This window comes from Anopheles darlingi, chromosome 3 (genome assembly GCF_943734745.1).
Source record: "Anopheles darlingi chromosome 3, idAnoDarlMG_H_01, whole genome shotgun sequence".
NCBI classification, from domain to species: Eukaryota; Metazoa; Arthropoda; class Insecta; order Diptera; family Culicidae; genus Anopheles; species Anopheles darlingi.
In genome coordinates, this window is record NC_064875.1 from 20706467 (window position 1) to 20716466 (window position 10000).

Genomic DNA, 10000 nt, shown 5'->3' on the forward strand with positions numbered 1-10000 from the left:
AATGAATGCCTTTGGCACATCAACATACTAGTACACTAGTAGCAGCGTGGTACTTGGCTCTCGCTAGCGAATTATGCTAATTGCACCAAGTTGCAATTTATGCACATCAGGGCGCCAGCATTGACAGTGCCATCGTCAAGCCTCTGCCCTACTACTGTAAACGACGTGTTTTTTTTTACTTTACTTTTTAGACTAGACACTACGCCTCGTGCCTAGATAGTACGGAGGGGATGATAAGTGCACCGTTTACCTTTGCCACCACTAAGGCGAGCGAGAGATAGAGAGGGGGTTTAGTAACTTTGTTGACGTCACTTTACGGACGGAGGACACGTTTACATGAATGCGCTGGTGCAGGTATCACCTTTACGACTCACATACACTAGGTAGAGCTAGGCCACATCATCTATTTCTTCGTCACTGAAAACGTTCGCAAAAATGCAGAAAAAAAATTTAAAAGAAACATTGTGCCGCTCCTTGTGCTGGAATGGCAGAAGGATGAGCATAGGGGGGAGTGGGGTACAGCAGGCAGCACAGCACAAGAGATACATGTGCCTTGTATGTTGTTTCCGCCCTAATGAGCATGGACGCTTCTCGGGGATCGTGTTTTATTTTTTATTTTGCGACTTCAAAGCGTGTAGCTCCTCTCTAAACACAAGCAGAGCGGCAGCGAGATGGTTCCAACAATAATGTTCCGGCAGTGCACTGCCACCACCAGCACCATCCGCACACTTCCCCCTCCCCCTCCTCATGCCCTATTCGATACGCTTGAGAAATGATCAAATAAAATTGAAACCTCCAATACGCCAAACGCAGCCGTGTAACAACCGCAATTCGTTCGCTTCCCATGCTTCACACTCTAGACAGAGGAGCAGGCAGGATACACGGAACGTTCGAGCGATGCTCAACCGACCGATAATCCGCCACCGCCTCGCTCTCACTCTCTCTCTCTCTCTCTGTTTCCCTCTACGCATCCCTTCCTCCTATCCCCATTACCCATCCCTGCAAACAGCGAAGAGAGGAGGAGGCTGTGAGTTGAAGATACTTTCCACATCATTTCGCAACGATACATAACGCAAGAGGCCTACTCCATAAAAAGCGCGAAACATTAGTAGCGGGCGCCATCATGTTTAGCAACCTTGTTTCCACCTTCTAGCTTAAGGCTCTCTCTACCTCTTTGTGCCGCTCTCTGTCTCTAGTTGTAAAACATCTTTGATGAAAAAAATATATTTTTTTAAAATGAAATGTGCTTTAGTCAATATGAGGATTTTCTCGCCATTTTCTCCACGCACATCATCCATCCCCAACTACTCTCACTGTGCTGTGCTGTGCTGCTGTGTGTGTGCATGTGTGCGCGCCATGGGGCCATGACCATGAAAAACCGTGACAGCAAAAGCTACACCCGTCTTCGACGCCACCGGCGACGATTAATGTTTATGTACCTTAAATTGGATAATAGCTCTCCGAGAAGGTCTGGGCCCTGGAAATTGTTATCGAGCACTCAGCGCCCCCAACCCTCATCAGCCCTTCAGAGCCGCAGCCAGGTGCAGCATGCAGGGAGGTGATGAGGACAAATTGTCTGGAATCTTCACACAACTTATTTAACGGCATTCCAACGGAGCACGTCCGCGCGCGCGCTCGGGGACCGACAGACACGGACCTCCACCACACCTCCATTCAGGAGTCATTGTCGTAACGAGCCCTTTTTAAGCGGGAATAGCGAGGAGCGCCGGCCGCTGGAGAGCCCACCATAGGTTTTGAAGAGCTTTTTGCAAGTAATTAAAACATTCTTATGTCCCGGCAGCCAGTACTCCACTTTTCATCTGCGGACCTTCCCTTTCATTATTCGGGAAGCGCAGTCGATTTTACACGCTAAATTATATTTAATAACGAGACTTCGGTTTAATTATGAGCGATCCTCCGGGCAGGGCCCCAGAGACCCAGAGAATGGCTTCATTTAGCCGGATAGACGACAGACGACGAACTGCTGCTGCTACTTGCTAGGGTATATCGAGGGTCTAATTGTCTTATTATGAGTTTTGTCGCGTCGCAAACAGTGGGCAATGGGATTCCATTAGTTTGCGTCTTCTTATTTTTCTTTACTTCGATGTGACGGAACGATTTTTGGAGGAAGTTGCTTCAGAGATGGCGACTTCAATTCCAGTACAGCTGCCCGCCTAGTAGACACCATTTTTGGATGCAAATGAAATGTTACTTCAAGCACAAAGCATGAAACAATGCAGCACTAGAAAGACCTGTAACGATGAGACAAAATACAAAACAATGCTATGCCCGTGAAGCATATCCTCTTCTCAGTTCCATGCACCATACCATGTACCTCGAGCTCAAGAACCTCGATCTGGATATTATCAGAAAACAATACACCCCCTCCTCCAAACACTCGCGCGTTATTACTTTCTCATCAGTCAAATGGAAGTGTTCTGGAGCGAAGCTGCGGCTCAAAACCAAGCCAAAAAAAAAAAGAAGGACTAAAACACCAGTCCCCAGGTCCGTCTTAACACTCGCTCTCTTCTCTTCAATCCATTCCCGAGTCTCATCGGGGAAAAAATCTTCCCCAGATTGCGCCAGCCAAGCAGATCTTTGCACTGTGTGTGTTTCATTTTCATGGCGTAAATAACCCAAGGACAACATTGCACGCCACTGCTCGCCTCGAGCATCCCGCTCTCACCGGGAAGGCAGGCAGGAAGTGTGTCCACACACATTCGGCGCCCAACAGGGTTCCTACACGCTGAATGTGACTTATGTACTCCCAACAGCCGAACCGCTCTCTATGAAAACGAAATGAAATGCTTTCCTTCCTGCTCCATTTCTTTCATTCACGCCCGAAATAGCAACCTATTTCTTGTGGGCTCCTCTAACGACTCCTTCGGGGGAGGGGGCAGAAGAAAGGCAAAAGAGAAGGTATTTGGCCGCCCGCCGATGGTCGTTGCTCCTTTTTACATCGGAAATATACACGCGGAATCGCAGAAAAGAAAAAAAACTTCTTTCGCTGTCTCAACTTCCACTTCTCGCCCTCCGCTTGGTTCTTTATCTGATAATATCCGGGGGGTCGGTTGGTGGTGAGATGGGAGGGCAAAAACGTTTCCGATTTTGCACAGCACAGCGCACGTCCTGTGGTGTGATGTGGTGTGGTGCGTAGAAAGGCAATTTTCTTTCCTGTTGGAGGTCAAATCGAATGTCCTTCACAGCACATGGCGGAGATAACTGCTTCTTCTCGCCGCGGTTCGTTTTCTCCCTTCCCGGGGGGTCCAGAAGTATGGCGAAGCATGGAGCACTCCCCACCAATTTATAGCTTCCATTTGTGCAAAAGTTTGTACCGGGGGGTCAATAGCACTCAACATGGGTTGGGTGAAAAAGTATCCTCTGTGCAATAATCCTATTAAAAATGCCACCAACTACTATCGACTTCGAAACAGAATACTATCTCTCGCTCCTGTCAAAAGCAGCAGCGAAGTTGCTTTTTCTGCTTTGCGGCAACAACATAACACACGATGCTTTCGATATATCGCGGACGGGCGGGCGGGCTAGTGAAGGAGCTGGAGTAGACAGGGAGGTGGTTGCTCCTATGTAAAGCATACTATTAATAATTTGCGATGCTTCTAAGGCGAGTGAGCGGCGATGGTAAAACATAAAGCGACTCGCTAGCCGGTGACATAGACATGGATCCGAAGAAGAAGAAGAGACAGGCAAGGTAGCTGAGACACGCCATCTGCTGCTACCGGGCACTGGTCAGTGTTCCGGAGGAATAGCATCTATTTAAGGGCATTTCAACGATGCAGCGTACGACGACGACGACGACGCCATCATGCTTATGTTAATATACGCTCATCGCATCACACAAGGTACCGACCCGAGGAGTTCGCGGTCTGGTGTCCACCACCTTCTGGTACCTTCTGGTCCCCCCTTCTTACAGACCTGAAGTTTGTTGACGAAAGTTTAATAATAGTTTCCGTGTGCATGTGTGTGTGTTCTTTGGTGAACGAACGAAAGGAAATGTTTCGTCTACTAGCGCACCGGTAGCAGCGGTGCGGACTTAATGATGATGACGATGATGGTTACGAGATGGACCCCAGGTATGGAGCATAACCAACCCAAAAGGTTCTCCTCTTTGTCGGTCATTCAGGCTTTGCAGAACTTCCCTTGCGATCCGGCGATGAATTCTGGATCCATAATTAACTGTTTGAGCTGTGTTCCTTCGGTATCGAGCGATGCAGAGATCGCACCACATTGACGGCGGCACAACTTTCTTGCGAGTTTGACGTCTTGTGAGGGCGCTCAGCGACCACTCGCTCGGGGAATAATGAAGGAATTTTGTATAATATATCACCACCAAACAAAGATTCCTCTCAAGATCAGGCGTAGCCTTTCATTCCAAGGTCTCACAACCATTGCAAACCTCCATTCCAGAGCCGATTTGCCCGAAGCACTCGACTCGACCCCAGAAAGTCAGCAGCAGCGAGCGTATAAAAACATGTCTTTAGATTGTGTTTTTGGCGGAAAACTTATACGCTTTCCAATCGGCAATGAGAGCAAATTGGTTGTCATCGAGCGGGAGAGAAGGGTGGAGAGAGGGAAGGAAAAACACTTTTTCACTTTCCCCTTTTCAGTGCTGCGCGCCACGACTTTCCGTGGAAAGTCGTGGCTTTTAGGATGCTCTCGAGCGGACAGCGACAAACGGTTGGTTTGATTACCATTTAAAACATCTGCCCTGGTTGAGGAAGTTGTTAATCATCTCGTTTCATTTCAGATTCCCAGCGTAAACCGCGTCCCGAGAGCACTTCCGGAATCCAAGAAAAAAAAACAAGAACCGCTACAATACATCAAAAAAGGTTCAGCATTGGTGCACCTTGAATCAATTTGAACATCGCACAATGTTGACCCGCCTTCGCGACAGTGCCGAGATCAACAGAGGAAAGAATTTGAAGAATTTTAAATTTAGACCCAGCCAATACTCGATTACTGGCAACAAAAGCAGGGCAGAGTGTAGTGGTAGTAGCCTTTCTGGTGTTCTGGTGTGCTCGATTACACCCGTTTGCTCTGCTGAGCTAGGAGGTACGATATTCCTCGGCAAAAGAGACCGAAAACACTTTAACAAAATAATATGCTGAGCAGTTCTAAGTAAAATTCACTTAAAAGTTGCAGTTGGCCAGCTAATACTAATAAATCACTCAAACGGAAGGTGCTAGCCTGCTAGGACACGCCTCGCGCCCGGAACTCAATTAAACCCGATGGGAAACACGGCTGCAATCAACAATGTTGTTACATGTCTGTTTGCTCACCCCGTACCTACCACTAACTACTACCACCAACATATGAGGTGTGTAGAAAGGACACGATCCGTGAATCTACTGAACATCACACCGATTGGATTTCCACTGAATTTATATGCTCGATGGCGATGACGAGGCCGACGGACATTCCCCATTTGCTGCTGTTTGTTTTTTCCCATCTTCCGTTTCGAGAATGCAGCGTGATTGATACTCTCTGCAGTGAACGCCATGACCAATATGTAACTCGCGACGAAACACGCTCGAATACGCATCGATACCCCCGCGGGGAATGTGTCACACCAACGGAAACAAGTGTGCAGAGGAAGACCGGAAATGGAGAGTACAGAAAGCGGAAAGGAAATGCAGCGACACAGAACGCAGCCGGGGGATCATAGATTGTGGTGCTCGCACCAAATGAATAAATCATTCCGAGCTTTTTCCACGATGTTATGAAGGACCGAGAGGGGTATTGACGCATGTCATATGGAGAAATATTATGAATATTTCCAACTAGCAAAGCATGCCGAGAGATCATTGCGATGTTACATCCTTGTCTTCCTTGGATAACTCTATTGGACCGAATTGACGTGACGTTGTGAAGCTGAATCATACACAAACAAACGCACACACACACACACACACACGCACACACAACAGACTGACATTCGGGGTAAATTTGTACGAAAGTCATCTACGATCGCGACATTCCAATCAGCCTTCTGCTATGAAGAGAAGCGAAATAGGGGAAAGGAGGTGCTCTCGCTCTCTATCAATTAAGTCCAAATGTGGCAACAAATTGATGCTCATCTATCGATCATGAATCATCCATTAGTGAGCGTATAATGGCGGGCGGCTTCGCGAAATCATCGCAAACATCAACCGATCCCGCTTGGTTTCATTTCAAAGTTTCCAAGATATTACTGGCGGGTTGTGGTCAGGCTGGAATGGCATCAGCAGCATCAGCGGGCGCACAAGGAGACAAATTTCCTGGAGGTCCAAGAGGTTGAAGATACGATACACAAACCTCAATTAGAAGCGTGATGAAGCCACGTCAAAACGTGGAAGTTATGTTGTTGCCCCCGCCTTTTGCTAGAATCCACTCGATTTTGAATGTGATTTACCCCAAAAATCAATCAAAAATATGCGAGAAACCCATATGACACACCCACACGCACACAACCACCCACACCGATTTCCTTCTGCTGTAAGTGGGCGCCGCGGGAACACGTAATTGGAGGACCATCCGAACCCAACCCAATATCGAAACCCCGAAATCGAGTTTTCCATTTTCCAGCCAGGGCCGCAGGTGGGCAAAATTGAATTTCCCTCCTCCAGAAGATGACGCCGGCGGCGGCTCAAGGGCGAAGGTGTATGTGTGCGAGATAAGGCGTTTGGGAGCCAGCAGCAGCTGCTACTGCTGCTGCTGAAAGGCGAACATGCGTGTAGGAATCAGTTCACGTACGTGGTGATGGTGGCCGGGCTGGCTCTAGGTGACAACCACACATCCGACAACGTTCTGTTAACGCACGAAACGTGATCGTCGAACGCTACCTCCCGTCCGTGTTTGTAGTGCTGCGTGAGAGAGCGATTTCTTGGACATGGTCTGGTGTACCAAGAGGCCTCATTTAGGACAGTACCCTCACCATCATCATCATCATCATCATCAACGAAAAACGCATCGTTAATTGGTTCTGTCAACCAACCAAAGCAAATCAACCAACATCTGCCAACACCTACCAGCCACCACCAACACCGCCACACAGACACACACAGGCTCACCACAACTTTCTCCGTGCCGATTCCACTCCGACACTCGCCTCTCCGATGAGTAACCTGTCTCATCTGACTGACGGCTCCTGCTGCGCTGTTGGCCAAACCGAGCTCGCTCGCTCACTTCGGAGTTGCAAAAATAGACTTCCTTTTCATTTTCGCTTCCGTCTTCCGCGTCCGGTAACACAGAACATCCCCTGGGTCGCCCCTGGAGCGGGGGGAGTTTGAGGTTCTTAATTAGCGGCCAAACAGCGTACCACAGGAGGTAGTAGGCTGGAGAGCGAATTTTGGCACCCCCCCGGCTTCATACCCCGTTAGACTGAGTTTCGGAGGAGCGGTTCCGGAAGTGGTGTAATTTACACAATGTTGACAACCGCCCCTCCCCCCTCCTGGATCCAGTTTATATGGGTGGCCCCAGGGTGGCACGAGCTGGAGTTTGATCAACCTGAGCGAACGAGCTTGATGATGTATAACGATGACAGGTTGGCAGGCAGGCGGGCACGCTGCTGGCGCTGCTGCTACTGCTTCTGAGAGGTCGTCGCCTCCTTGGGCGAATATGTCGCACGGTAGAAACTTTTCCCATTTCACGCTTCGCGGCCCGCAGGTTCCTTCCCTGCAAATGGGCCAGAACCGGACGTCATTCGTGCACAGGATTGGGAGTGGTAGGGCGAGGCGAGGTGGACGAGATGCAGTGTGGCGCACACTATGTGCCGATGGGTGCGCCCCTGAGACATATGAAACATTTCAAATACTTCACAATTACGTAATCTGCACGTTATGAAGGCAGATTTTCAGTTGACGGAGTATTTTTTTTGCAATTACCGACGATGATGGCGAGAGCGAACTCTACTCCCCAGGGCAAAACCAGCAGCTCATCGCAGGAAAGATGCAAAGAAAAGAACGCCTTCCTTTCTACTTCTAGTTCGCGATTCAATGTCGATACCGTCGCCTCATCTCGATTTGCAGTTGTAGAAGTCTAAGGAGACTTTTCTGATGTAGAACATCATCTTCTATTGGCATGACCCCATACCATTCTTATGAGCCATACCTTGTTTGATGGCCGATTGTTAGATCACCGTACAACGCCCTTGTAGGACACTTAGTTTTTCAGTTGCAAATGTTTCAGAATTACAGAACTTCAGAAAATTAAAGAGCTGCTTACGGCATTCGAACTGAACTTCTACACCACACAAAGCCACATGACATAAATCGCAATGGTTGCTTTTCTTGGAGTTTGGATACAAAACCAAGCAGTTACAGTTCTCGGTTGACTGGAGCATCGCGATGGTCTTGATGCTCAGAACATTTGTGGTTTCCTTGCCAGCTGATCAAAGTATGCTGCGATTCAGATTCAGTTACAACAACCTACTACAAGGCACCTCGCGTGCCTGCACAAATGTGCAGTCAAGCCCCGTCCGTAAATTCTACAAAACAGGAAGGCTGGACTGTAGGAAGAACGTCTGGACATGCCACACCCACTACACCCCTCTCCCCCTCTCAGGCATGACGTGACGCGGCACAGAAGGAGTTCAGCGTCGTGATTTCAACTTCCAGCTCCCCCAGGGGAGATAATCAATCAAAATCACTGTCACTGTCGGAGAGCGGACATCGAGAGATCATCGTTGGCGTCGGCCGGCGCTCCTTGGGCTTATTAAGGGCTAGGTTCCCGGAAAGAGAGAGAGAGAGAGAGAGAGAGAAAGAGAGTCTCCAAACTGACTGACAAGGAACCGTACCGACCATCGACCACAAAAGGACGACAATCGATTGTAATTTGTACAAAACTTCTTCTGGCCCCGGATGGACAATTCAGGTGTCATGTTACTGCCGCCTAAGAACACGACTTCTTTTAATTGAATTGAAATTTATGCCAACGTCGGGGGAGGGGGAGGAGGAGGTAGATATCGGTACTACTATCTTCTGATTGCGCCCAAGAGAGAGTGATGATTAATCACTCTTTTCCCTTCGTACGCACCTCGCACTTTTGCGTCATTTTCGGTACCAGATAAGGTGCGTTGTGGTGTTGTGGTGGTGATAACGGGAACCGTCGCAACCTTAAGCGGAATATACATTGCTGCGCGCACTCTACGCCGCCCAAAACTCAAGGGGGCAACAAGCAGTGCTATCTTTTGCCCTCTTATCCAGCAGAGGCACGACCGGAGTGAAATCCAAGACGATTTTTTTTCTCCCCATTTCTGCTGTACACGAGGGCGCGGAACTGCAATTTGACTATCCTTCAAAGACGGATGCTATATTGCTTCTGTCTTTGCCCTCCCCCTTCTTCTACTTCTCCGTTCTTTTCGCCAGCAGCGAGCATGCGGAAACCATAATCCACAACCCCCTTCCATCCCCCCGAGGGGAGGGGGTGCACATTTTCCTCCTTCAGCGAAGGACGTGCTTCCTTCCTTCCTCCATTTTGTGCTCACTTCCGCTCGTTTCTGCTCTTCCTTTCGCTCTGCGGAACGCGATTATGAGTCAACCACCCAGCACCACCCCCTCAGTGGTCTCTCTCGCTCTCTCTCTTTCACTCTCGTTACACTGGGTGAGCTGGTGGAGACGAAGTACGCGGACAGTGTACTCTGTGAGTCACCGACAAGCACGACCAACAAGAAGAATACCCCAGCAGCGCAGCCAAGAAAATCGCTTCGCGCCAATAAGGTCCCCACACCGTCGGTCGTTCCGAGAATCTCGGATATATAGAGAGAAGCGAGAGAACGAGACAGCGAGAGAGCGAGTACAGAGGTACAGAGTGTTGCGTGAAGTGAGGCGTTTACCTTTCGTTTTCCTAAGAAGCCCCACAAGGTCCCACCACCCGAGACCGAGACCGCCAGCCTGAGCAAACACAAATATGCTTGACATGGTTTCACCACCAGCACCACCATCAAAGGGGTGTGTGTGTGTATGTGTGCGTTTGTGTTGCGTGAAGAACACGTTTTCGGTTTCAT

At 49.0% G+C, this 10000-nt stretch overlaps 2 protein-coding genes across 6 annotated transcripts in view; both read right to left on the reverse strand.

Annotated features, from left to right (window-relative positions):
• LOC125955960 (growth factor receptor-bound protein 2) overlaps positions 1-10000 on the reverse strand; it is a 130024-nt gene that overhangs the window by 111477 nt on the left and 8547 nt on the right. The window lies entirely within an intron of this gene.
• The window catches only part of LOC125955891 (clustered mitochondria protein homolog), a 164219-nt gene that overhangs the window by 58922 nt on the left and 95297 nt on the right, over positions 1-10000 (reverse strand). The gene's annotated exons all lie outside the window — the stretch shown is intronic.